The 24,760-nt window shown below is 49.7% G+C and overlaps 1 protein-coding gene across 2 annotated transcripts in view; it reads left to right on the forward strand.

Moving 5' to 3' along the window:
- Positions 1-24,760, forward strand: part of Tmem132b (transmembrane protein 132B) — a 423,578-nt gene that overhangs the window by 287,432 nt on the left and 111,386 nt on the right. The gene's annotated exons all lie outside the window — the stretch shown is intronic.

Below are 24,760 nucleotides of genomic sequence, written 5' to 3' on the forward strand. Positions count from 1 at the left end.
TAATACTCCAAGAAACACGAAGCGTCTTTACTTCTGTGCACTGGATGTGCATTGTTTACACAAGGGACATGCACTTAAGCCTGTCTCATTTATCTGCTTTCCACAATGGCTAGAGGAAGCTGTTTAGGGTCTACTGTGCAAATCCTTTTTTATTTGTGGCATTGCTGAATGGCTCTGGGGAGCCCTTGTCTTTTATTGTCTCCATCTGTGTGCGTATCAGCTCCAACTATTGCACTCAGAAATGACAGTTTCACTGAAAGGTGTCAGGGGTCTGTGTTGGCAACAGTGGCTTGAAATGCCCAGTAACTGGCCCCTTGTCACTTGGCTGTGCCCTGAGAGTCCCCAGGTGGCCTGGGGCACTGGCAAACTTTAACATGCAGATGGATTAAAAGAGCCTTGTTGGGAAGTGACCAGCCAACCTGGACAGGGTCCCAGAGCCCATTAGGCTGCCTGTGTGTGTGCTCCACTGGCCTGGCGGTGGTTGTGTACCTTCTCTTGAGTTTGGCTGTGACTATTCATACCAGGTTCAGCAGCCACACCTGACAATAAGATCATGGACGTAATTCTGATACCTAAAAGGCACGGTGCTGTGGCCTGGTCTTCCTTGTGGATAGCTGTCAGTGGAGCAGCATGCCTGCCCATGATGTGGTTGCTGGGAAGCTCTTAAGGCTGCCTGGCCTCATCTTTTCCAGTTCCGTCTTCAGTTCAGGCTGAGTTTCTTGTATTCCCAGAGAGGCAGTGTTGTGTCTTATACACACTGCTAGGCTATGGCTCTTCCCGTGTCTCCCTCTGGCTCAGCTTCAGTTAGGGCCCTCTTCTTACTTTGGGCTTTTGTCTGCAGAGTGGATGGTTGAATGCTGTCATGGTGGCCTCCTGGCTCACTGTGAAAAGAGGCTCAAAATGACTCCACAGGGCTAGAGTTGTTCCATAGGTTTCCATGAGAATTAAATGCGATACTCCAGGTGAACCAGTGCAGCCTTGCCAAGCACATAGCCTTCTTCATTTCTATTGATGTCTGCATTCTGTTTATCATTCATAGGTGTAGCTAACAAAGTTTGAGAGAAGAACACATAGACATTGGACCTCAGGATGGCACTTCTCCCGGGGCAAAGAATGCGATGTGGCTTACATTGAAATCTTCCCATAGGCTCATGTATTAGAACACTGGATAGGTCATAGAACCTTGAGGAGATGGGACTTCACCGGAGGAAGTAGGTCGCTGAGAGGTGTGCTGGACTTTATAGCTCTTCCCTGCTTCTTGTCTTGGTCTGCTGAGATGTGAGCATACAGACTCATGCTCCTGCTGCTGCAGATGCTGGTCCTTCTGCCATGTCTTCCCTGCCACAAGAGTCTGTGTCCCCACCAGGCTGTGACCCAAAACAAGTCCCTCCTCCCTTAAGTTGCTTCTTTCAGGTATTTCATCACCCTGAGGAGAAAAGTAAGAATACAGAAGGCATTCAACTTACTAAGTTGGACATATACAGGACTGGGTGGGCGCACAGTGTGTGTCACTTGCTGTCAGGGAAAGTCACAGAAGGAGAGAGAAGAGGGGCCAGTCTACTCAAGTTTTGAAGCTGACTGGCGTTAGGCAGATAGAAAGGAAAGGAAGACCTACTAGGTAGAGGTGCAGGTGTGTGCTGAGTAGAGTAGAGCATTAGGGTGCCCAGGACTGCAGGCTAAGTGGTGTCTGTCATCTGGACACAGATAAGGTAAATTGGGAGGCGAGGAAGGAGGCAGCCTTGGGCTCTGGGGCTTGTTTGCTATGCTGCCATGTCCAAACTCTGTTCTGGTGTCATCTTTCGTTTTTTGTTTGCATTATTTTTTTAAAAAAATTATTTTGAGAGAGAGAATTGGCACACTAGGGTCTCAGCCACTGAAACCAAACTCCAGATGTTTGTGCCAGCTAGTGGGCATGTGTGACCTTGCACTTGTCTCCCCTTTATTTTTATGGTTTATGTCGGATCTGGAGAGTCAAACATGGGTCCTTAGGCTTTGCAGGCCAGCACCTTTACCACTAAGCCATCTCTCCAGCCCTTTTTTCTGCATTATTTAGTGGAGTGCAATGAACGTATCGATCCTTGAACACTTACCAAACTTCTATATGCTCACGTTTGAATATGTTCCTCCACAATTCATGTTGAAAATCTGTCTCTATTGTGGCAGTGCTAAGAGGTGATTTTAGGGGACTGGTGAGGTGACTCAGTGGGTCAAGCACTTGCCAAGCAAGTCCAAGGATCTGAATCTAGATTCACACACACACAAAAAAACACACAAGCCTGAGGAGCTGAGTTCAGATTCATAGAATGCACATAAAGCCAGATGCAGCAGCACACTTCTGGAATCCCAGCATACCTATAGCCAAGTGAGCAAGGATGAGATATGCAGTAGTGAACAAGAGACCCTGACTCAAAAAAAAGTGAACGGTGAGGACCAACAGTAGGGGTTGACCTCTGATCTCCACACATGTCCTGTGGTATGTGTGCACACACTCTTACATAATGAACACACACACACACACACACACACACACACACACACACGCACACCATGCACAGACATTTAAAAAGATGCGATTGTAGGAGGTTATTATGTCATGAGGGATCTGCCCTCATTGAGTATTATGACATTATAAAAAAGCTAGAGGGAAGCTTCTGTCCTTTTCTCCCTCTATTTCTTCCACCCACATGCAACAGTGAGGTGCCACCTTGTAAGCAAAGAGTACTGAGCCCAGTAGCACCTTAACCTTAGACTTCTCAGACTCCACAAGTAGGAGAGACATATGATGCTGTTCTTTATAATTTATCCAGTCCCAGGTAGTTTGTTTTGGTAACACAAATGGATTGAGATATATGTAATGTGCTAAGACATGTGTTAGGTCAAGATGAGGCAGAATTATCAATGGCTAATTGCAACTATTATTTTTTTAAAAATTTTTATTAGCATTTTCCATGATTATAAAAAATATCCTATTTTAATTCCCACCCTCCCCCCCACTTTCCCCTTTGAAATTCCATTTTCCATCATAGCAACTATTATTAATAAAGCAAGAATATTTCTTCTCAGGGGAATTCAAAGACATCCAGTCCCCATGTTGGCTCTTTTCTGAGTTGGGGCTTGCTGCGCTATGATGGATTCAGAGACCATTATGGCTCATTGAGAGTTCTGTGATCATTTCTCAATGTCTGCCATGGGTGGAGCATGAGAGGAGTGCTGCCTGCCATGCTTGGTTTTCCATACAGCCCAAACTTTAGGATGCTATTGCTTCAGGGGAAGCAAGTTAACTAAGGAAAGGGTAAATGTGATGGAGCTTACATCCTGGAGGACTCACTGCAGCTCAGTGGCCTGCACTTTGGACTTCTGGACTATGGAATCTTTTCCCCAGGCTTGTGCAGGTGACTAAGGATTTTGCCATCTTTCTCCAAACTTTAAATTGATGGAGATATTTATTATGTAGTCACTTACCATTTATTGATATCTTCCTAGTTTTTCAATGTACTTTTAAAAATATTTTTTATTAGCATTTTCCATGGTTAAAAAAAATATATCCCATGGAAATTCCCGCACCCCACTCCACACTTTCCCCTTTGAAATTCTATTCACCATTCAATGTACTTTTGTTTTAGATGAAACATTATATTATTGCTGTAAACAGGAAGCCAGGCTTAAGTGGTATCAATATGAATGTAAAGGGGGTGCTTTGGATCAAACCACAGGCCATGTGTAGGAGAGGCAAGGGCTGTGTCACGGAGCTATACCTCAGCAAGAATTGTCACTTTTTATGGTTATGTGGTTCTGCACTGTGTTAGAGGATGTTGAGGGTGTATGATAAGGTATCTTGTCAGAGGATGCTGAGGGTGTTTGATCTTAGCTAGTGGTAGAGGACGATGAGGATGTGTGATCCCCATTGGTGGTAGAGGACGTTGAGGGTGTGTGATCCTATGTGGTGGTAGGGGATTTTGAGGGTGTATGATCCTGTGTGGTGGTAAGGGACATTCAGGGTGTTTGATACTGTGTGGTGGTGGAGGATGTTGAGGGCGTGTGATCCTGCGTGGTGGTGGAGGACGTGGAAGGTATGTGATCCTGTGTGGAGGTAGTAGAGGTTGAGGGTGTGTGATCCTGCATGGTGGTAGAGGATGTTGAGGGTGTGTGATCCTGCGTGGTGCTGGAGGACGTTGAGGGTGTGTGATCCTGCGTGGTGGTGGAGGATATTGAGGGTGTGTGATCCTGCGTGGTGGTGGAGGACGTTGAGGGTGTTTGGTCCTGCTGGTGGTAGAGGACGTTGAAGGTGTGTCATCCTGTGTGGTGGTATAGAATGTTGAGGGTATGTGATCCTGCATGGTGGTAGAGGATGTTGAGGGTGTGTGATCCTGCGTGGTGGTAGCGTACATTGAGGGTGTGTGATCCTGCGTGGTGATGGAGGACATTGAGGGTGTGTGATCCTGCGTGGTGGTGGAGGATGTTGAGCGTGTGTGATCCTGCGTGGTGGTGGAGGACGTTGAGGGTGTGAGATCTTGCGTGGTGATGGAGGACATTGAGGGTGTGTGATCCTGCGTGGTGGTAGAGGATGTTGAGCGTGTGTGATCCTGCGTGGTGGTAGAGAACGTTGAGGGCGTGTGATCTTGCGTGGTAGTGGAGGATGTTGAAGGTGTGTGATCCTGCGTGGTGTGGAAGATGTCGAGGGTGTGTGATCCTGTGTGGTGGTAGAGCATGGTGATGGTGTGAGATCCTGTGTGGTGGTTGAGAATGCTGAGGTGTGTGATCCTGCGTGGTGGTGGAGGACGTTGAGGATGTTTGATCCTACGTGGTGGTAGAGGACGTTGAGGGGGTGTGATCCTGCGTGGAGGTAGGGCATGTTGAAGGTGTGTGATCCTGTGTTGTGGTAGAGGACGTTGAGGGTGTGTGATCCTGCGTGGTGGTAGAGGACGTTGAGGATGTGTGGTCCTGCTTGGTGGTAGAGGATGTTGAGGGTATGTGATCCTGTGTGGTGGTAGAGGATGTGTAATCCTGCATGGTGGTAGAGGATGTTGAAGGTGTGTGATCCTGTGTGGTGGTGGAGGACTTTGAGGGTGTGTGATCCTGCGTGGTGGTAGAGGACTTTGAGGGGGTGTGATCCTGTGTGGTGGTAGAGGACACTGAAGGTGTGTGATCCTGCGTGGTGTTAGAGGACGTTGATGGTGTGTGATCCCTCGTGGTGGTATAGGACGATGTGGGTGTGTGATCCAGCGTGGTGGTGGAGGATGTTGAGCGTGCGTGATCCTGCTTGGTGGTACAGGATGTTGAGGGTGTGTGATCCTGCGTGGTGGTGGAGGATGATGAGCGTGTGTGATCCTGCGTGGTGGTGGAGGATGTGGAGGGTGTGTGATCCTGCTGTGGTTTCGGAGGACATTGAGGGTGTGTGAACATGCGAGGTGGTAGAGGATGTAGAGGGTGTGTGATCCTGCGTGGTGGTGGAGGATGATGTGTGTGTGTGATCCTGTGTGATGGTGTAGGATGTTGAGGTTGTGTGATCCTACGTGGTGGCGGAGGACGTTGAGGATGTGTGATCCTGCGTGATGGTGGAGGACATTGAGGGAGTGTGATCCTGCATGGTGGTGGAGGATGTTGAGCGTGTGTGATCCTGCATAGTGGTAAAGGACGTTGAGGATGTGTGATCCTGCATGGTGGTGGAGGATGTTGAGCGTGTGTGATCCTGCGTAGTGGTAAAGGATGTTGAGGATGTGTGATCCTGCATGGTGGTGGAGGATGTTGAGGGTGATTGATCCTGCGTGGTGGTAGAGGATGTTGAGGGTGTGTGATCCTGTTGGTGGTGGAGGATGTTGAATGTGTGTGATCCTGCGTGATTGTGGAGGATGTTGAGGCTGTGTGATCCTGTGTGGTGGTAGAGGATTCGAGGATGTGTGATCCTGTGTGGTGGTAGTGGATGTTGAGGGTGTGTGATCCTGCATGGTGGTAGAGGGTGTTGAAGGTGTTTGATCCTGCGTGGTGGTAGAGGACGTTGATGGTGTGTGATCCTAAGTGGTGGTAGAGGACTTTGAGGGTGTGTGATCCTGTGTGGTGGTGGAGGATTTTGAGGGTGTGTGATCCTGTAGGGTAGTAGAAGATTTTGAGGGTGCGTGATCCTGTGTGGTTGTAGAGAATGTAGAGGGTGTGTGATCCTGAGTGGTGGTAGAGAATGTAGAGGGTGTGTGATCCTACATGGTGGTACAGGATGTTGAGGGTGTGTGATCCTGCGTGGTGGTAGCGGATGTTGAGGGTGTGTGATCCTGTGTGGTTGTAGAGGATGTTCAGGGTGTGTGATCCTGCGTGCTGGTAGAGGATGTTGAGGGTGTGTGATCCTGCGTGGTGGTAGCGGATGTTGAGGGTGTGTGATCCTGAATGGTGGTAGAGCATGTTGAGCGTTTGTAACCCTGTGTGGTGGTAGAGGATGTTGAGGGTGTGTGATTCTGCGTGGTGGTGGAGGATGTTGAGGGAGTGTGATCCTGCATGGTGGTAGAGGATGTTGAGGGTGTGTGACCCTGCGTGGTGGTGGAGGATGTTGAGGGTGTGTGATCCTGAGTGGTGGTAGAGCATGTTGAGTGTTTGTGACCCTGTGTGGTGGTAGAGGATGTTGAGGGTGTGTGATCCTGCGTGGTGGTAGAGGATGTTGAGGGTGTGTGATCCTGTGTGGTGGTGTAGGATAATGAGGATGTGTGACCCTGCATGGTGGTGGAGGATGTTGAGGGTGTGTGATCCTGAGTGGTGGTAGAGCATGTTGAGCGTTTGTGCCCTGTGTGGTGGCAGAGGATGTTGAGGGCGTGTGATCCTGTGTGGTGGTAGAGGATGTTGAGGGTGTGTGATCCTGTGTGGTGGTGTAGGATATTGAGGATGTGTGATCCTGCGTGGTGGTGTGGGCTTTGAGGGTGTGTGATCCTGAGTGGTGGTAGAGGATGTTGACGGTTTGTGACCCTGCATGGTGGTAGAGGATGTTGAGGGTGTGTGATCCTGTTGGTGGTGGAGCATGTTTAAGGTATGTGATCTTGTGTGATGGTGGAGATGTTGAGGGAATGTGATCCTGCATGGTGGTGGAGGATGTTTAGGGTGTGTGATCTGTGGTGGTGGTAGAGATGTTGAGGTTGTGTGATCCTGTGATGGTAGAGGATTTTGAGGGTGTGTGATCCTGGGTGGTGTTAGAGGATGTCGAGTGTATGTGATACTGTGTGGTGATAGAGGATTCGAGGGTTTGTGAATCTGTGTGGTGGTAGTGTATGTTGAGGGTGTGAGACCCTGCTTGGTGGTAGAGGACGTTGAGGGTGTGTGATCCTGCGTGGTGGTAGAGTATGTTGAGGGTGAGTGATCCTGCATGGTCGTACAGGATTTTGAGGGTGTGTGATCCTGTGTGGTGGTAGAGGATGTTGAAGGTGTTTGATCCTGCATGGTGGTAGAAGTCGTTGAGGGTGTATGATCCTGCATGGTGGTAGAGGATGTTGAGGGTGGGTGATCCTGCGTGGTGGTAAAGGATGTTGAGAGTGTGTGATCCTGCATGGTGGTAGAGGATGTTGAGGGTGTGTGATCCTGCATGGTGGTAGAGGATGTTGAGTGTGTGTGATCCTGTGTGGTGTTAGAGGATGTTGATGGTGTGTGATCCTTGGTGTTGGTAGAGGATGTTGAAGGTGTGTGATCCTGCGTGGTGGTATACGATGGTGAGGTGTGGGATCCAGTGTGGTGGTAGAGGATGTTGAGGATTTGTGGTCCTGTGTGGTGGTAGAGGTTGTTGAAGTAGTGTGATCCTGCCTTGTGGTGTAGGATGTTGAGGGTGTGTGATCCTGCATGGTGGGGAAGACGTGGAGGGCGTGTGATCCAGCCTGGTGGTAGAGCATGTTGAGAGTGTGTGATCCTGTGTGGTGGTGGAGAATGTTGAAGGTGTGTGATCCTGCGTGGTGGTAGAGGATAATGATTGTGTGATGCTGCGTGGTGGTAGACGATGTTGAGGGTTTGTGATCCTGTGTGGTGATAGAGGATGTTGACGGTGTGTGATCCTACGTGGGGGTGGTGGATGTTGAGGATGTGTGATCCTGCGTGTCTGTTAAGGATGTTGAGGGTGTGTGATCCGGTGTGGTGGTAGAGGATGTTGAGGGTGTGTGATCCTACGTGCTGGTGGTGGATGTTGAGGATGTGTGATCCTGCATTGCTGTAGAGGATGTTGAGGGTGTGTGACCCTGCATGGTGGTAGAGGATGTTGAGGGTGTGTGATCCTGTGTGATGGTAGAGGATGTTGAGGGTGTGTGATCCTGCGTGGTGGTAGAGGATGTTGAAGGTGTTTGATCCTACGTGGTGGTTGAGGATGTTTAGGGTGTGTGATCCTGCGTGGTGGTAGAGGATGTTGAGGGTGTGTGATCCTGCGTATTGGTGGAGTGAGTTGAAGTTTTGTGATCCTGAGTGGTGGTGGATGACATTGAGGTTGTGTGATCCTGTGTGTTGGTAGAGGATATTGAGGGTCTGTGTCCCTGCGTGGTGGTGGAGGACCTAGAGGGTGTGTGATCCTGTGCGGTGGTGGAGGACGTTGAGGGTGTGTGATGCTGCGTGGTCCTGGAGTATGTTGAGCATATGTGATCCTGCCTGGTGGTGGAGGATGTTGAGGGTGTTTGATCCTGCGTGGAGGTCCAGCATGTTGAAGGTGTGTGATCCTGTGTGGTGGTAGAGGATGTTGAGGATGTGTGATCCTGCATAGTGGTAGATGCTGTTGAGGGTGTGTGATCCTGCGTCATGCTGGAGGATATTTAGGGTGTGTGATCCTGCATGGTGGTGGAGGATGTTGTGGGTGTGCAATCAGCATGGTGGTGGAGGACGTTGAGTGTGTGTGATCCTGCAGGGTGGTAGAGGATGATGAGGATGTGTGATCCTGCGTGGTGGTAGAAGATGTTGAGGGTCTGTGATCCTTCATGGTGTTAGAGGAATATGAGGGTGTGATCTTGTGTCGTGGTGAAGGACGTTGAGCGAGTGTTATCCTGCGTGGTGGTGGAGGACTTTTAGTGTGTGTGATCCTGCATGGTGTTAGAGGATGATGATGATGTGTGATCCTGCATAGTGGTAGAAGACGTTCAGGGTGTGTGATCCTGCATGGTGGTAGAGGACGTTGAGGGTGTGTGATCCTGCTTGGTGGTAGAGGACGTTGAGGATGTGTGATCCTGCGTGGTGGTAGAGGACGTTGAGGGTGTGTGATCCTGCGTGGTGCTGGAGGACGTTGAGGGTGTGTGATCCTGCCTGGTGGTAGAGGATGTTGAGGGTGTTTGATCCTGTGTGGTGGTGGCGGAGTTTGAGGGTGTGTGATCCTGTTGGTGGTGGAGGATGTTGAATGTGTGTGATCCTGCGTGATGGTGGAGGATGTTGAGGGTGTGTGATCATGCGTGGTGCTTGAGGATGTGAGGGTGTGTGATCCTGCGTGGTGGTAGAGTATGTTGAGGGTGTTTGATCCTGCGTGGTGGTGGAGGAGTTTGAGGGTGTGTGATCCTCTGTGCTGGTGGAGGATGTTGAGGGTGTGTGATCCTGCGTGGTGGTAGAGATGTTGAGGGTGTGTGATCCTTGTTGGTAGAGGATTTTGAGGGTGTGTGATCCTGTGTGGTGGTAGTGGATGTTGAGGGTGTGTGATCCTGCGTGGTGGTAGAGATGTTGAGGGTGTGTGATCCTGTGTTGGTAGAGGATTCGAGGGTGTGTGATCCTGTGTGGTGGTAGTGGATGTTGAGGATGTGTGATACTAAGTGGTGGTAGAGGATGTTGAAGGTGTTTGATCCTGCATGGTGTTAGAGGACGTTGACGGTGTGTGATCCTGCGTGGTGGTGGAGGATGATGAGCGTGTGTGATCCTGCCTGGTGGTACAGGACGTTGAGGGTGTGTGAACCTGCATGGTGGTGGAGGATGATGAGCGTGTGTGATCGTGCGTGGTGGCGGAGGATGTGGAGGGTGTGTGATCCTGCCGTGGTTTCGGAGGATGTTGAGGGTGTGTGAACCTGCGTGGTGGTAGAGGATGTTGAGGGTGTGTGATCCTGCGTGGTGGTGGAGAATGATGTGTGTTTGTGATCCTGTGTGATGGTGTAGGATGTTGAGCTTGTGTGATCCTGCGTGGTGTTGGAGGACGTTGAGCTTGTGTGATCCTGCGTGGTTGTAGAGGATGATGAGGATGTGTGACCCTGTTGGTGGTGGAGGATGTTGAATGTGTGTGATCCTGTGTGATGGTGGAGGATGTTGAGGGTGTGTGATCCTGTGTGGTGGTAGAGGATTCGAGGGTGTGTGATCCTGTGTGGTGGTAGAGGATGTTGAAGGTGTTTGATCCTGCGTGGTGGTAGAGATCGTTGATGGTGTGTGATCCTGCGTGGTGGTGGAGGACTTTGAGGGTGTGTGATCCTGTGTGGTGGTGGAGGATTTTGAGGGTGTGTGATCCTGTGGGGTGGTAGAAGATGTTGAGGGTGCGTGATTTGGGGTGGCGGTAGAGATGTTGAGTTTGTATGATCTTGTGTTTGTAGAGGATTTTGAGGGTGTGTGATCCTGTGTGGTGGTAAAGGATGTCGAGTGTGTGTGATCCTGTGTGGTGGTAGAGGATTTTGAGGGTGTGTGATCCTGTGTGGTATAGAGGATGTTGATGGTGTGTGACACTGCGTGGTGGTATAGGATGGTGAGAGTGTGTGATCCAGCGTGGTGGTAGAGGATGTTGAGAGTCTGTGATCCTGCATGGTGGTAGAAGATATTGAGCGTGTGTGATCCTGTGTGGTGGTACAGGATTTTGAGGCTGTGTGATCATGTGTGGTGGTAGAGGATGTTGAAGGTGTTTGATCGTGCATGGTTGTAGAAGTCATTGAGGTTGTTTGATCCTGCGTGGTGGTAGAGGATGTTGAGGGTGTGTGATCCTGCATGGTGGTAGAGGATGTTGAGGGTGTGTGAACCTGTGTGGTGGTAGAGGATGTTGAGGGTGTGTGATCCTCCATGGAGGTAGAGGATGTTGAGGGTGTGTGATCCTGTGTGGTGGTAGAGGACGTTGAGGGTGTGTGATCCTGCCTGGTGGTAGAGGATGTTGAGGGTGTGTGATCCTGTTGGTGGTGGAGGATGTTGAATGTGTGTGATCCTGCGTGATGGTGGAGGATATTGAGGGAGTGTTATCATGCGTGCTGCTTGAGGGGTGAGGGTGTGTGATCCTGCGTGGTGATAGAGGATGTTGAGGGTGTGTGATCCTCTGTGCTGGTGGAGGATGTTGAGGGTGTGTGATCCTGCGTGGTGGTAGAGATGTTGAGGGTGTGTGATCCTTGTTGGTAGAGGATTTTGAGGGTGTGTGATCCTGCGTGGTGGTAGAGATGTTGAGGGTGTGTGATCCTTGTTGGTAGAGGATTTTGAGGGTGTGTGATCCTGTGTGGTGGTAGTGGATGTTGAGGGTGTGTGATCCTGCATGGTGGTAGAGATGTAGAGGGTGTGTGATCCTGTGTTGGTAGAGGATTCGAGGGCGTGTGATCCTGTGTGGTGGTAGTGGATGTTGAGGGTGTGTGATACTGCATGGTGGTAGAGGATGTTGAAGGTGTTTGATCCTGCATGGTGTTAGAGGACGTTGACGGTGTGTGAACCTGCGTGGTGGTGGAGGATGATGAGCGTGTGTGATCCTGCTTGGTGGTACAAGACGTTGAGGGTGTGTGAACCTGCATGGTTGTGGAGGATGATGAGCGTGTGTGATCCTGCATGGTGGCGGAGGATGTGGAGGGTGTGTGATCCTGCCGTGGTTTCGGAGGATGTTGAGGGTGTGTGAACCTGTGTGGTGGTAGAGGATGTTGAGGGTGTTTGATCCTGCGTGGTGGTGGAGAATGATGTGTGTTTGTGATCCTGTGTGATGGTGTAGGATGTTGAGCTTGTGTGATCCTGCGTGGTGGTGGAGGACGTTGAGGGTGTGTGATCCTGCGTGGTGGTAGAGGATGATGAGGATGTGTGATCCTGTTGGTGGTGGAGGATGTTGAATATGTGTGATCCTGCGTGATGGTGGAGGATGTTGAGGGTGTGTGATCCTGTGCGGTGGTAGAGGATTCGAGGGTGTGTGATCCTGTGTGGTGGTAGAGGATGTTGAAGTTGTTTGATCCTGCGTGGTGGTAGAGATCGTTGATGGTGTGTGATCCTGCGTGGTGGTGGAGGACTTTGAGGGTGTGTGATCCTGTGTGGTGTGGAGGAGTTTGTGGGTGTGTGATCCTGTGGGGTGGTAGAGGATGTTGAAGGTGTTTGATCCTGCGTGGTGGTAGAGATCGTTGATGGTGTGTGATCCTGCGTGGTGGTGGAGGACTTTGAGGGTGTGTGATCCTGTGTGGTGTGGAGGAGTTTGTGGGTGTGTGATCCTGTGTGGTGGTAGAGGATGTTGAGGGTGTGTGATCCTGTGTGGTTGTAGAGGATGTTGAGGGTGTGTGATCCTGCGTGCTGGAAGAGGATGTTTAGGGTGTGTGATCCTGTGTGGTGGTAGAAGATGTTGAGGGTGTGTGATCCTGTGTGGTTGTAGAGGATGATGAGAGTGTGTGATCATGCGTGCTGGTAGAGGATGTTGAGGGTGTGTGATCCTGTGTGGCGATAGAGGATGTTGACAGTGTGTGATCCTATGTGGGGGTGGTGGATGTTGAGGATGTGTGATCCTGCGTGGCTGTTTAGGATGGTGAGGGTGTGTGATCCTGCGTGGTGGTAGAGGATGTTGAGGGTGTGTGATCCTGCGTGTTGGTAGAGGATGTTGAAGGTGTTTGATCCTACGTGGTGGTTGAGGATGTTTAGGGTGTGTGATCCTGCGTGGTGGTAGAGGATGTTGAGGGTTTGTGATCCTGTGTGATGGTAGAGGATGTTGAGGGTGTGTGATCCTGCGTGGTGGTAGAGGATGTTGAAGGTGTTTGATCCTACGTGGTGGTTGAGGATGTTTAGGGTGTGTGATCCTGCGTGGTGGTAGAGGATGTTGAGGGTGTGTGATCCTGCGTATTGGTGGATGAGTTGAGGTTTTGTGATCCTGAGTGGTGGTGGATGATGTTGAGGTTGTGTTATCCTGCGTGTTGGTAGAGGATATTGAGGGTCTGTGTCCCTGCGTGGTGGTGGAGGACCTAGAGGGTGTGTGATCCTGTGCGGTGGTGGAGGACGTTGAGGGTGTGTGATCCTGCGTGGTCCTGGAGTATGTTGAGCATATGTGATCCTGCCTGGTGGTGGAGGATGTTGAGGGTGTTTGATCCTGCGTGGAGGTCCAGCATGTTGAAGGTGTGTGATCCTGTGTGGTGGTAGAGGATGTTGAGGATGTGTGATCCTGCATAGTGGTAGATGCTGTTGAGGGTGTGTGATCCTGCGTCATGCTGGAGGATATTTAGGGTGTGTGATCCTGCATGGTGGTGGAGGATGTTGTGGGTGTGCAATCAGCATGGTGGTGGAGGACGTTGAGTGTGTGTGATCCTGCAGGGTGGTAGAGGATGATGAGGATGTGTGATCCTGCGTGGTGGTAGAAGATGTTGAGGGTCTGTGATCCTTCATGGTGTTAGAGGAATATGAGGGTGTGATCTTGTGTCGTGGTGAAGGACGTTGAGCGAGTGTTATCCTGCGTGGTGGTGGAGGACTTTTAGTGTGTGTGATCCTGCATGGTGTTAGAGGATGATGATGATGTGTGATCCTGCATAGTGGTAGAAGACGTTCAGGGTGTGTGATCCTGCATGGTGGTAGAGGACGTTGAGGATGTGTGATCCTGCTTGGTGGTAGAGGGCGTTGAGGATGTGTGATCCTGCGTGGTGGTAGAGGATGTTGAGGGTGAGTGATCCTGAGTGGTGTTAGTGGATGTTGAGGCTCTGTGATACTGCGTGGAGGTAGAGGGCGCTGAGGGTGTGAGATCCTGCATGTTGGTAGAGGACGTTGCGGGTGTGTGATCCTGCATGGTGGTAGAGGACGTTGAGGGTGTGTGATACAGCGGGGTGGTGTAGGATGTTGAGGTTGTGTGACCCTGCGTAGTGGTGGAGGATGTTGGGGATGTGTGATCCTGTGTGGTGATAGAGGATGTTGAGGGTGTGTGATCCTGCATGGAGGTAGAGGATGTTGAGGGTGTGTGATCCTGTGTGGTGGTAGAGGATGTTGAGGGTGTGTGATCCTGTGTGGTGCTGGAGGACGTTGAGGGTGTGCGATCCTGCCTGGTGGTAGAGGATGTTGAGAGTGTGTGATCCTGTTGGTGGTGGAGGATGTTGAATGTGTGTGATCCTGCGTGATGGTGGAGGATGTTGAGGGAGTGTGATCATGTGTGCTGCTTGAGGATGTGAGGGTGTGTGATCCTGCGTGGTGGTAGAGGATGTTGAGGGTGTTTGATCCTGCGTGGTGGTGGAGGAGTTTGAGGGTGTGTGATCCTCTGTGCTGGTGGAGGATGTTGAGGGTGTGTGATCCTGCGTGGTGGTAGAGATGTTGAGGGTGTGTGATCCTTGTTGGTAGAGGATTTTGAGGGTGTGTGATCCTGTGTGGTGGTAGTGGATGTTGAGGGTGTGTGATCCTGCGTGGTGGTAGAGATGTTGAGGGTGTGTGATCCTGTGTTGGTAGAGGATTCGAGGGTGTGTGATCCTGTGTGGTGGTAGTGGATGTTGAGGGTGTGTGATACTGCGTGGTGGTAGAGGATGTTGAAGGTGTTTGATCCTGCATGGTGTTAGAGGACGTTGACGGTGTGTGAACCTGCGTGGTGGTGGAGGATGATGAGCGTGTGTGATCCTGCTTGGTGGTACAGGATGTTGAGGGTGTGTGAACCTGCATGGTGGTGGAGGATGATGAGCGTGTGTGATCATGCGTGGTGGCGTAGGATGTGGAGGGTGTGTGATCCTGCCGTGGTTTCGGAGGATGTTGAGGGTGTGTGAACCTGCGTGGTGGTAGAGGATGTTGAGGGTGTGTGATCCTGCATGGTGGTGGAGAATGATGTGTGTTTGTGATCCTGTGTGATGGTGTAGGATGTTGAGCTTGTGTGATCCTGCGTGGTGGTGGAGGACGTTGAGGGTGTGTGATCCTGCGTGGTGGTAGAGGATGATGAGGATGTGTGATCCTGTTGGTTGTGGAGGATGTTGAATGTGTGTGATCCTGCGTGATGGTGGAGGATGTTGAGGGTGTGTGATCCTGTGCGGTGGTAGAGGATTCAAGGGTGTGTGATCCTGTGTGGTGGTAGAGGATGTTGAAGGTGTTTGATCCTGCGTGGTGGTAGAGATCGTTGATCGTGTGTGATCCTGCGTGGTGGTGGAGGACTTTGAGGGTGTGTGATCCTGTGTGGTGGTGGAGGATTTTGAGTGTGTGTGATCCTGTGGGGTGGTAGAAGATGTTGAGGGTATGTGATTTTGAGTGGTGGTGGAGGATGTTGAGGGAGTGTGATCCTGCGTGGTGGTGGAGGATGTTGAGGGAGTGTGATCCTGCGTGGTGGTAGAGGATGTTGAGGGTGTTTGATTCTGCGTGGTGGTGGAGTATGTTGAGGTTGTGTGATCCTTCATGGTGGTAGAGCATGTTGAGGGTGTGTGATCCTGTTGGTGCTGGAGGATGTTGAAGGTATGTGATCCTGTGTCATGGTGGAGGATGTTGAGGGAGTGTGATCCTGCGTGTTGGTGGAGGATGTTTAGGGTGTGTGATCTGGGGTGGTGGTAGAGATGTTGAGGTTGTGTGATCCTGTGATGGTAGAGGATTTTGAGAGTGTGTGATCCTGCGTGGTGTTAGAGGATGTCGAGTGTGTGTGATCCTGTGTGGTGGTAGAGGATTCGAGGGTTTGTGATCCTGTGTGGTGGTAGTGTATGTTGAGGGTGTATGATCCTGCGTGGTGGTAGAGTATGTTGAGGGTGAGTGATCCTGCATGGTCGTAAAGGATTTTGAGGGTGTGTGATCATGTGTGGTGGTAGAAGATGTTGAGGGTGTGTGATCCTCTGTGGTTGTTAGGATGTTGAGGGTGTGTGATCCTGCGTGGTGGTAGTGATGTTGATGGTGTGTGATCCTTTGTGGTGGTAAAGGATTTTGATTGTATGTGATCATGTGTGGTGGTAGAGGATGTTGAAAGTGTGTGATCCTGCGTGATGGTGGAGGATGTTGAGGGTGAGTGATCCTGCGTGGTGGTAAAGGATGTTGAGAGTGTGTGATCCTGCATGGTGGTATAGGATGTTGAGCGTGTGTGATCCTGTTTGGTGGTGGAGGACTTTGAGAGTGTGGGATCCTGTGTGGTGCTGGTGGATGTTGAGGGTGTGTGATCCTCCGTGGTGGTAGAGATGTTGAGGGTGTGTGACCCTGTGTTGGTAGAGGACGTTGGGAGTGTGTGATCTTGCGAGGTGGTAGATGACGTTGAGAGTGTGTGATCCTGCATGGTGCTGGAGGATGTTGAGGGAGTGTGATCCTGCTTGGTGGTAGAAGATGTTGAGAGTCTGTGATCCTGCATGGTGGTAGAAGATGTTGAGTGTGTGTGATCCTGTGTGGTGTTAGAGGATGTTGATGGTGTGTGATCCTGCGTGTTGGTAGAGGATATTGAAGGTGTGTGATTCTGCGTGGTGGTATAGGATGGTGAGGGTGTGTGATCCTGCATGGTGGTAGAGGATGTTGAGTGTGTGTGATCCTGTGTGGTGGTGGAGGATGTGGAAGGCATGTGATCCAGCCTGGTGGTAGAGCATGTTGAGAGTGTGTGATCCTGTGTGGTGGTGGAGAACGTTGAGGGTGTGAGATCCTGCGTGGTGGTAGAGGATAATGATTGTGTGATGCTGCGTGGTGGTAGACGATGTTGAGTGTGTGTGATCCTGCTTGGTGGTAGAGGATGTTGACGGTGTGTGATCCTACGTGGGGGTGGTGGATGTTGAGGATGTGTGATCCTGCGTGCATGTAAAGTATGTTTAGGTTGTGTGATCCTGCGTGGTGTTAGAGTATGTTGAGGGTGTGTGATCCTACGTTCTGGTGGTGGATATTGAGGATGTGTGAGCCTGCGTTGCGGTAGAGGATGTTGAGGTTGTGTTATCCTGTGTGGTGGTATAGGATGTTGAGGGTGTTTGATCCTGTGTGGTGGTGGAGGATGTTGAGGGTGTGTGATATTGCGTGGTGGTAGAGGATGTTGAGGTTGTGTGATCCTGCGTGTTGGTAGAGGATATTGAGGGTTTGTGTCCCTGCGTGGTGGTGGAGGACGTAGAGGGTGTGTGATCCTGCATGGTCCTGGAGGATGTTGAGTGTATGTGATCCTGCCTTTTGGTGGAGGATGTTGAGGGTGTTTGATCCTGCGTGGAGGTCCAGCATTTTGAATGTGTGTGATCCTGTGTGGTGGTAGAGGATGTTGAGGGTGTGTGATCCTGTGTAGTGGTAGAGGATGTTGAGGATATGTGATCCTGCGTGGTGCTGGAGGATATTTAGGGTGTGTGATCCTGCATGGTGGTGGAGGATGTTGTGGGTGTGCAATCAGCATGGTGGTGGAGGAGGTTGAGTGTGTGTGATCCTGCAGGGTGGTAGAGGATGTTGAGGATGTGTGATCCTGCGTGGTGGTAGAAGATGTTGAGGGTCTCTGTTCCTTCGTGGTGGTAGAGGATGTTGAGCGTGTGTGATCTTGTGTCGTGGGGAAGGACGTTGAGCGAGTGTTATCCTGCGTGGTTGTGGAGGACTTTTAGTGTGTGTGATCCTGCGTGGTGTTAGAGGATGATGATGATGTGTGATTCTGCATGGTGGTAGAGGACGTTCAGGGTGTATGATCCTGCATTGTGGTAGAGGACGTTGAGGGTGTGTGATCCTGCTTTGTGGTAGTGGATGTTGAGTGTGTGTGATCCTGCGGGGTAGTGTAGGATGTTGAGGTTGTGTGATCCTGCGTAGTGGTGGAGGATGTTGGGGATGTGTGATCCTGCATGGTGATAGAGGATGTTGAGGGTGTGTGATCCTGTGTCATGGTGGAGGATGTTCAGGATGTTTGATCCTGCGTGGTGGTAGTGGATGTTGAGCGTGTGTGATCCTGAGTGGTGGTGGAGGATGTTGAGGGTGTGTGATCCTGTTGGTGGTGGAGGATGTTGAAAGTGTGTGATCCTGCGTGATGTTGTAGCATGTTGAGGGAGTGTGATCCTGTGTGGTGGTAGAGGATGTTGAGGGTGTGTGATCCTGCGTGGTGGTGGAGGACTTTGAAGGTGTGTGATCCTGTGTGGTGGTGGAGGATATTTAGGGTGTGTGATCTGGGGTGGTGGTAGAGATGTTGAGGTTGTGTGATCCTGTGATTGTGGAGGATTTTGAGGGTGTGTGATCCTGTGTGGTGGTAGAGGATTCGAGGGTTTGTGATCCTGTGTGGTGGTAGTGTATGTTGAGGGTGTGTGATCCTGCGTGGTGGTAGAGGATGTTGAAGGTGCTTGATCCTGCGTGGTGGTAGAAGTTGTTGAGGGTGTATGATCCTGCATGGTGGTAGAGGATGTTGAGAGTTTGTGATCCTGCATGGTGGTAGAGGATGTTGAGGGTGTGTGATCCTGTGTGGTGGTAGAGATGTTGATGTTGTGTGATCCTGTGATTGAAGAGGATTTTGAGGGTGTGTGATCTTGTGTGGTGGTGGAGGATGTTGAAGGTATGTGATCCTGCGTGATGGTGCATATGTTAAGGGAGTGTGTTCCTGCGTGCTGGTAGATGATGTTGAGTGTATGTGATCCTGCGTGGTGGTGGAGGACTTTGAAGGTGTGTGATCCTGTGTGGTTGTGGAGGATGTTTAGGGTGTGTGATCCTGCATGGTGGTAGAGGATGTTGAAAGTGTTTGTTCTTACGTGGTGGTAGAGGATGTTTAGGGTTTGTGATCTTGCGTGGTGGTAGATTATGTTGAGGGTGTGTGATCCTGCATGGTGGTAGAGGATGTTGAAAGTGTTTGTTCTTACGTGGTGGTAGAGGATGTTTAGGGTTTGTGATCCTGCGTGGTTGTAGAGGATGTTGAGGGTGTGTGATCCTGTGTTGTGGTAGAGGATTGTGAGTGTGTGTGATCCTGTGTGGTTTTAGAGGATGTTGAGGGTGTGTGATCCTGTGTGGTTTTAGAGGATGTTGAGGGTGTGTGATCCTGCATGGTGGTAGAGGATGTTGAGGGTGTGTGATCTTGCTTGGTTGTAGAAGATGTTGAAAGTGTGTTATTCTGTGCCGTTGTAGAGGATGTTGAAGGTGTCTGATGCTATGTGGTGGTGGATGATGTTGAGGTTGTTTGATCCTGCGTGGTGGTGGAGGACGTTGAGCGTGTGTGATCCTGTGTGGTGGTGGAGGACGTATATGGTGTGTGATCCTGCGTGGTGGTGGAGGACATTTTGCTTGTGTGATCCTGCGTTGTGGTAGAGGATGTCGAGGGTGTCTGATCCTACGTTCTGGTGGTGGACGATGTGGGTGTGTGATCCTGCGTGGTGGTAGCGGACCTTGAGGGTGTGTGATCCTGCGTGGTGTTGTAGGATGTTGACGGTGTGTGATCCTGCATGGTGGTGGAGGATGTTGAGGGTGTGTGATCCTGTGTGGTGGTAGAGGATGTTGAGGGTGTGTGATCCTGTGTGGTGGTAGAGGATGTTGAAGGTGTGTGATCCTATGTGGTGGTGGAGGATGTTGAGGTTGTTTGATCCTGCGTGGTGGTGGAGGACTTTGAGGGTGTGTGATCCTGCGTGGTGTTGGAGGACGTTGAATGTGTGTGATCCTGCGTGGTGGTAGAGGATTTCGAGGGTGTGTGATCCTATGTGGTGGTGGAGGACGATGTGGGTGTGTGATCCTGCGTGGTGGTGGAGGATGTTGAAGGTGTGCGATCCTGCGTGGTGGTGGATGCTTTTTTTCCTTTTGTCAGTATATCATCCTCAGTTTTATTGGGGATTTTTCTTACACTGCTGGGGGTAGACCCCATATGTGGAATCTAGGTCAGGCTGATGCAGTAGTCTACCTACCTATCTTTTGATCCTCCCATCTTCATATCAATCAATTGATTTGTCTTTTCATCTAGCTATCATGCGTTCACATATTCATAGCCTGTAATGCATCCATTCGTCCATGGACATAGTTAGTGTTTTGTACATCTATCATCCATTATGTATCCACCGTCTAGTCAGTTCATAGCTTCTGTGTAGTACACTTTGTGGGCCAGAGTCATCACATTTAGATAAACATAAAGAGAGAGAATTAATGACTGGAATTTTGGAGTTGGAATCAGTAGGCCCTGGAATCCACTTCTGTCTAAATTTTGATACCTAGAGGGTGAGGTCAGCCAGTCAAAAGCTGCACTTCTTATTATTATTAACCATGGTGGTCTGAAAAGAGGTAGCTGTCCTGGATCCCCACACCACGTCTGCACCATTTTAAGCCCTGTAATGTTCTTGTGGCCACCTATGGCGTGGATGAGAATTGTTAATGAACATGTCTTTTTCTTTCCTGTTTTTCCTTTTCTGGAAGCACATGTTTATCTTCTTCCCTGTGCAGTTTTCTTTTTGTAGCTTTTCTGTCCAGTTACTGAGTTTTGAGCGTGGGGAGCTGTGCCTGTGGAGGCTTGCAGTTTAGGACGGCAGCCCACCATTCAACTAGTGAAACTACATAGCCCAGCTTTGCACATGCAGATAAAAAACACATTATCTTTCAGAAAGGTTGGAATCAGAAATCAAACACACTTGGTGAGTTTCTAGGCAACCAGGAGCTGGGGCTGAGCACAGCTAGAGTGAGGTAATCAGATTCCCTTTCAGTTACACTGGCTGCCCCTTCTAGCACGGCCTGGGCACAAATGCCTCTTTATTTTCACAGGCATTTGTGCACCAATTCTGTGCCAAGCACTGTTCTGGTGGATGGCGGTGAATAAAGCAGACAGGGTTTAGGCTCCTCTGCTCAGTCTTGGGGGACAGTCTGACCCACAGTGTACAGATATAGCTAGCCCTCATTTCGGATGTGAGGCATGCCCAGGAAATTTGTGTGTGAAGAGGATGGCACCGGGAGCAGGGTGCATGACAGTACCATGACCAGGGACATGTTTTCCTAGGGAGCTAGCATTTGGCCTGAGAGCTAGGTCACAAGGAAAAGCCAGCCATAGCAAGCAGAAGGGAAGAACACTCAGGCAGCATGAAGTAGAACAGAGGAGGCCAGGTGGCATGGTGAGATGCAGAGCTTGTGGCAGGAGAGAGTGAGGGCAGGAGAGAGAGGCAGGGAGGGACTGCAGGTGCCAGCTGTGATGGTTTCATGGGCCAGCTACTCTCAGTATTAGTGTCCCCTGGCTGCTGTAACAAATGACCTCCAACAGAGTAGCCTTAAACAGTTCAAACTTGTCTTACAACTCTAAAGTCAGAAGTCTGAAATGGCCCCTTCTCACTCTTTCTTTCTGTGTATGTAGCATGTATGTACTATATATGGTATGTGTTGTACATGTGTGTACAAATGCGCATGTCTCATGTGCACATGTGCAGAGACCAGAGGAAGATGCTCTGTGTCCTGCCCTGTTGCTCTTCTGCCTTGTTTCCCTGAGACAGTCTCACTGAAGCTGGAGCTTTCTGTTGGCCCAACTGGTTGACTAGTGAGCTCCTGTGATTCTCCTGTCTCTGCCATCCTCAGTATTGGTTATAGGATTGTGCCCCAGTACAAGCATGTGTGACCATGTCTGACTTTTTACAGGGTGCTAGAGATCAAACTCACCCCAGCCCACACCATGACAATGAGTTCTGGGTCCCAGTTCCAATGGGTTCGGATGGCTTCAGCTACAAATTCATGTCCAGTGGTGTGGGCTGCAGTTGACTTGCCAGGACAGTAGGGAGCTGTCTGCTGTCTCTGAAAGTCACTCTTGGGGAACCATGACTTGAGACTGTGTGTGTGCCTCTCCCTTCCCACAAGCTGTCTGTATGACACTGCCAGGGAGTGCCCCAACACAGGGCAGTTGTTGTCTGGAATAACTTCTGACATGTCTGTCTTTTATGTTTCATACAATCCAGGGCAAGGTGTTCTGCAAATAGTAGCAGCCTTAGATATACACACATGATCTCTCCTGATTGATCCAAGACACACACAGTTTAAAGGAACCATTTTTAGTTGCCAAGCACTGCATGTGTCTAGTAAGCTTCAAATAATTAATCTCCACTGCTGGTGTGGAGCCAACAAATACTCACACTTAGATGGCAGAGTGGGCAACACCCTTGTGGTATAGAATAATTTTTAGGCTTGTGGTATCAATGAGATGCTCATAAGGCCATTACCTCAGTGACCCCCACAGCTGGATTGACATCACCCTTCCCGGCATGTATGAGACATGTAAAAACATGAAAGGATTGCTTTCTTGTGGCTGAGCTGTAGCAAGCTCAGTGGAAACAAGGGATAGAGCCCATTGTCACGTTTGGTTCTGTTCACCCACATCTTCTCAGGAAAACCTTTTCTGATGCTTAATTTCTCAAGGCAAGAGGGGAAAATAAGAGCCACTGAAACAAGTTCAAGAGAAAACCTGATGATTGTCAATCAGGAATACAAAATAAAAGAATCCAGGCACCTTGATGGCAGGGATGTGACAAGACAAGTCTTTAAAGGCTCTGTCAGTGCCATTAATATTTATGACCTACTTCTCACACATGGCCGCTGAGCAACACATCCACCAAGGGCTTCTCTGGAGCTGTTCAGCTCTGCTGGGGGATGAGTCCTCACTGACAAAATTGAGAGCGATTAGATGAGAGATTATGTTCTCGTCTTATGCCTCCTTAAAGGTGGTGAAATAATCAGGAAACTATTCCGAGACAACAGTTTTCTTGAAAAACACACCCAAAATACCCTCTTCAGCTGTTGACAGGTGAACTAGGTTATTTATTACAGCTGGGGGCTGTGAATAGGTGATTTATCCCTGAGTGCTTTGACTGCCAGGTGCCTGATATTCTATTTGAAACAGCAGATTCCTTACCACCAGACAGCTTGGTCAGCCGTGGACTGGTCCAGGAAGGGAGAGTCCCTGCCCCAAGGTGGTGACATGTGAAGATGTGTGTGCTTAAGAGAAGCATACCTTCCTCAGCTTAAATCTGACCTTGCCCTTCCCTTAAGCTGGGAGCCCTTCCATGGGCTCTGCCTGGCGAGCCTGTCTGTAGCAAGCATCAGCGTCGTGCAAGTCCTGCCAGTGCCTCAGCAGGCACTGAGGCTGGGCTGAAAAGAAGCAACAGATATGCAGTATCACCACAGAAGTCCATGTTTGTTGTAATAAGCACCAAGAGTAGTTTCTTCTTTATTTTGGCCTAAGGAGCAAATACTTAAGAATTGTGATCAATGCTGGGGAGATGGTTCAGTGCTTAAAAGCACTTGTTGAGCAAGCCTGGTGACTGAGGTTAGGAGCCCCAGAACCCATGTAAAGCCGAACACATGTGGCATACACATCTGTAGTCCCAACATGTCTATAGCAATGAGAAGTGGAAAAATCATGATGTTTGAGGGCCAACTAGATAGGCCTTGCAGTCACAAAAAAAGAGAGACCCTACCTCAAACAAGGGGAGAACTAATATCTTGAGGTTGTCCTCTGAGCCCATGCACAACACATGTGTGTGCATATACACACACACACACACACTCAAAAAGAATATATATGTATAATTTTAAGATAGGGTCTCATGTAGTCTAGGCTGGTCTGAAACTTACTATGTAGTGGAGGATGACCTTGACTTCTGATGTTCCTGCACCTACTTCCCACGTTATATGATTACAAGTGTACCACACTTGGTTTAAATTGAAAATGTTTAATAACAGGGTTAGGTATGTCTGTGGCCATTTGGAATAGATAGTGTCTATTAATATTATCCCAACTATCCTCCACCCCCCGCCGCCACTGTAAGTCAGCCCTGCTGAGAACAGGCAGCAAGGAAATGTCCCAAAGCATGCCTTTTGCCTAGCTTATTGCAGAGTCCAGGAAACCATTTTCTAAAAGGCTGTAATTTCAAAAATGGCCAAGATGTGTTTCCACCCTCTCCACCCTGCTTTGACATGTCTTTTTCTGGGGAGGAGGGAATTATGGCTGACAGTCCCTGGAGTAGCCACTAGGTGGGACTGTCAGACCATGTTGCTTCAATACACGCAAGCCCTTCTCTCCACCTCCCCACTCGGGGCTTCTGAGGACCTGCCTCACACCCCTTTCCTTCAACCCCTTGTAGCCCACCAGGGCCCAGCACAGCTCCAGACCAGGCACCTTGCTGCTCCAAGGGGTGCCTTTCCCCTCAGCCAACACCACTACCTCATGGATGGATAGACAGACATCTAGTCTTTTCTTTTACAAGGCATTATTATATTTATTTGAAATGATTTGTGCTCATAACAAAGAAATAAAAAACAATAAAAATCATAGTATCATACTAATATGGCCATTCTTAGAACTGGCATTCAGAGATGGGCATGTGGCTCCATTGGTCAGGTGCTTACCGAGCCACTCTGTGTTTCATCCCCAGGATCAAGAGGCTGGGTGGTGCCTGCCTATAAGCCTAGCACTCAGGAGGGTGAGAAGCTCAAGGTCATTCTTGGCAAGCTTGTGGGCAGCCTGGGCTACATGAGACTTTGTCTTAAAAACAAAACAAACAAATACAACCAACACTGTACATATCTAGTCTAAATCATATGGCAAAGAGAGATTGTTGCCTGAATGGATAGATGGCAGGTGGATGTCATGTTGTGAGGTAACACTTAATGCTGTTGTTTTTATTGCTCAAGTGCCAAGTCTTCTATTTATTTATATAAGAGAAGGTGGAAGAATAAAATGGGAAACCTCTAAAAAACATTTATTCACAAACACTCTAGTTTAAAAACACCTCCTGTGATTAAGGGGAGTTTATGGCAAAAATAAGTTGATGACTAGAGCTGTTATTTTATTTTTATC

Source organism: Jaculus jaculus, chromosome 13, assembly GCF_020740685.1.
Source record: "Jaculus jaculus isolate mJacJac1 chromosome 13, mJacJac1.mat.Y.cur, whole genome shotgun sequence".
NCBI lineage: Eukaryota > Metazoa > Chordata > Mammalia > Rodentia > Dipodidae > Jaculus > Jaculus jaculus.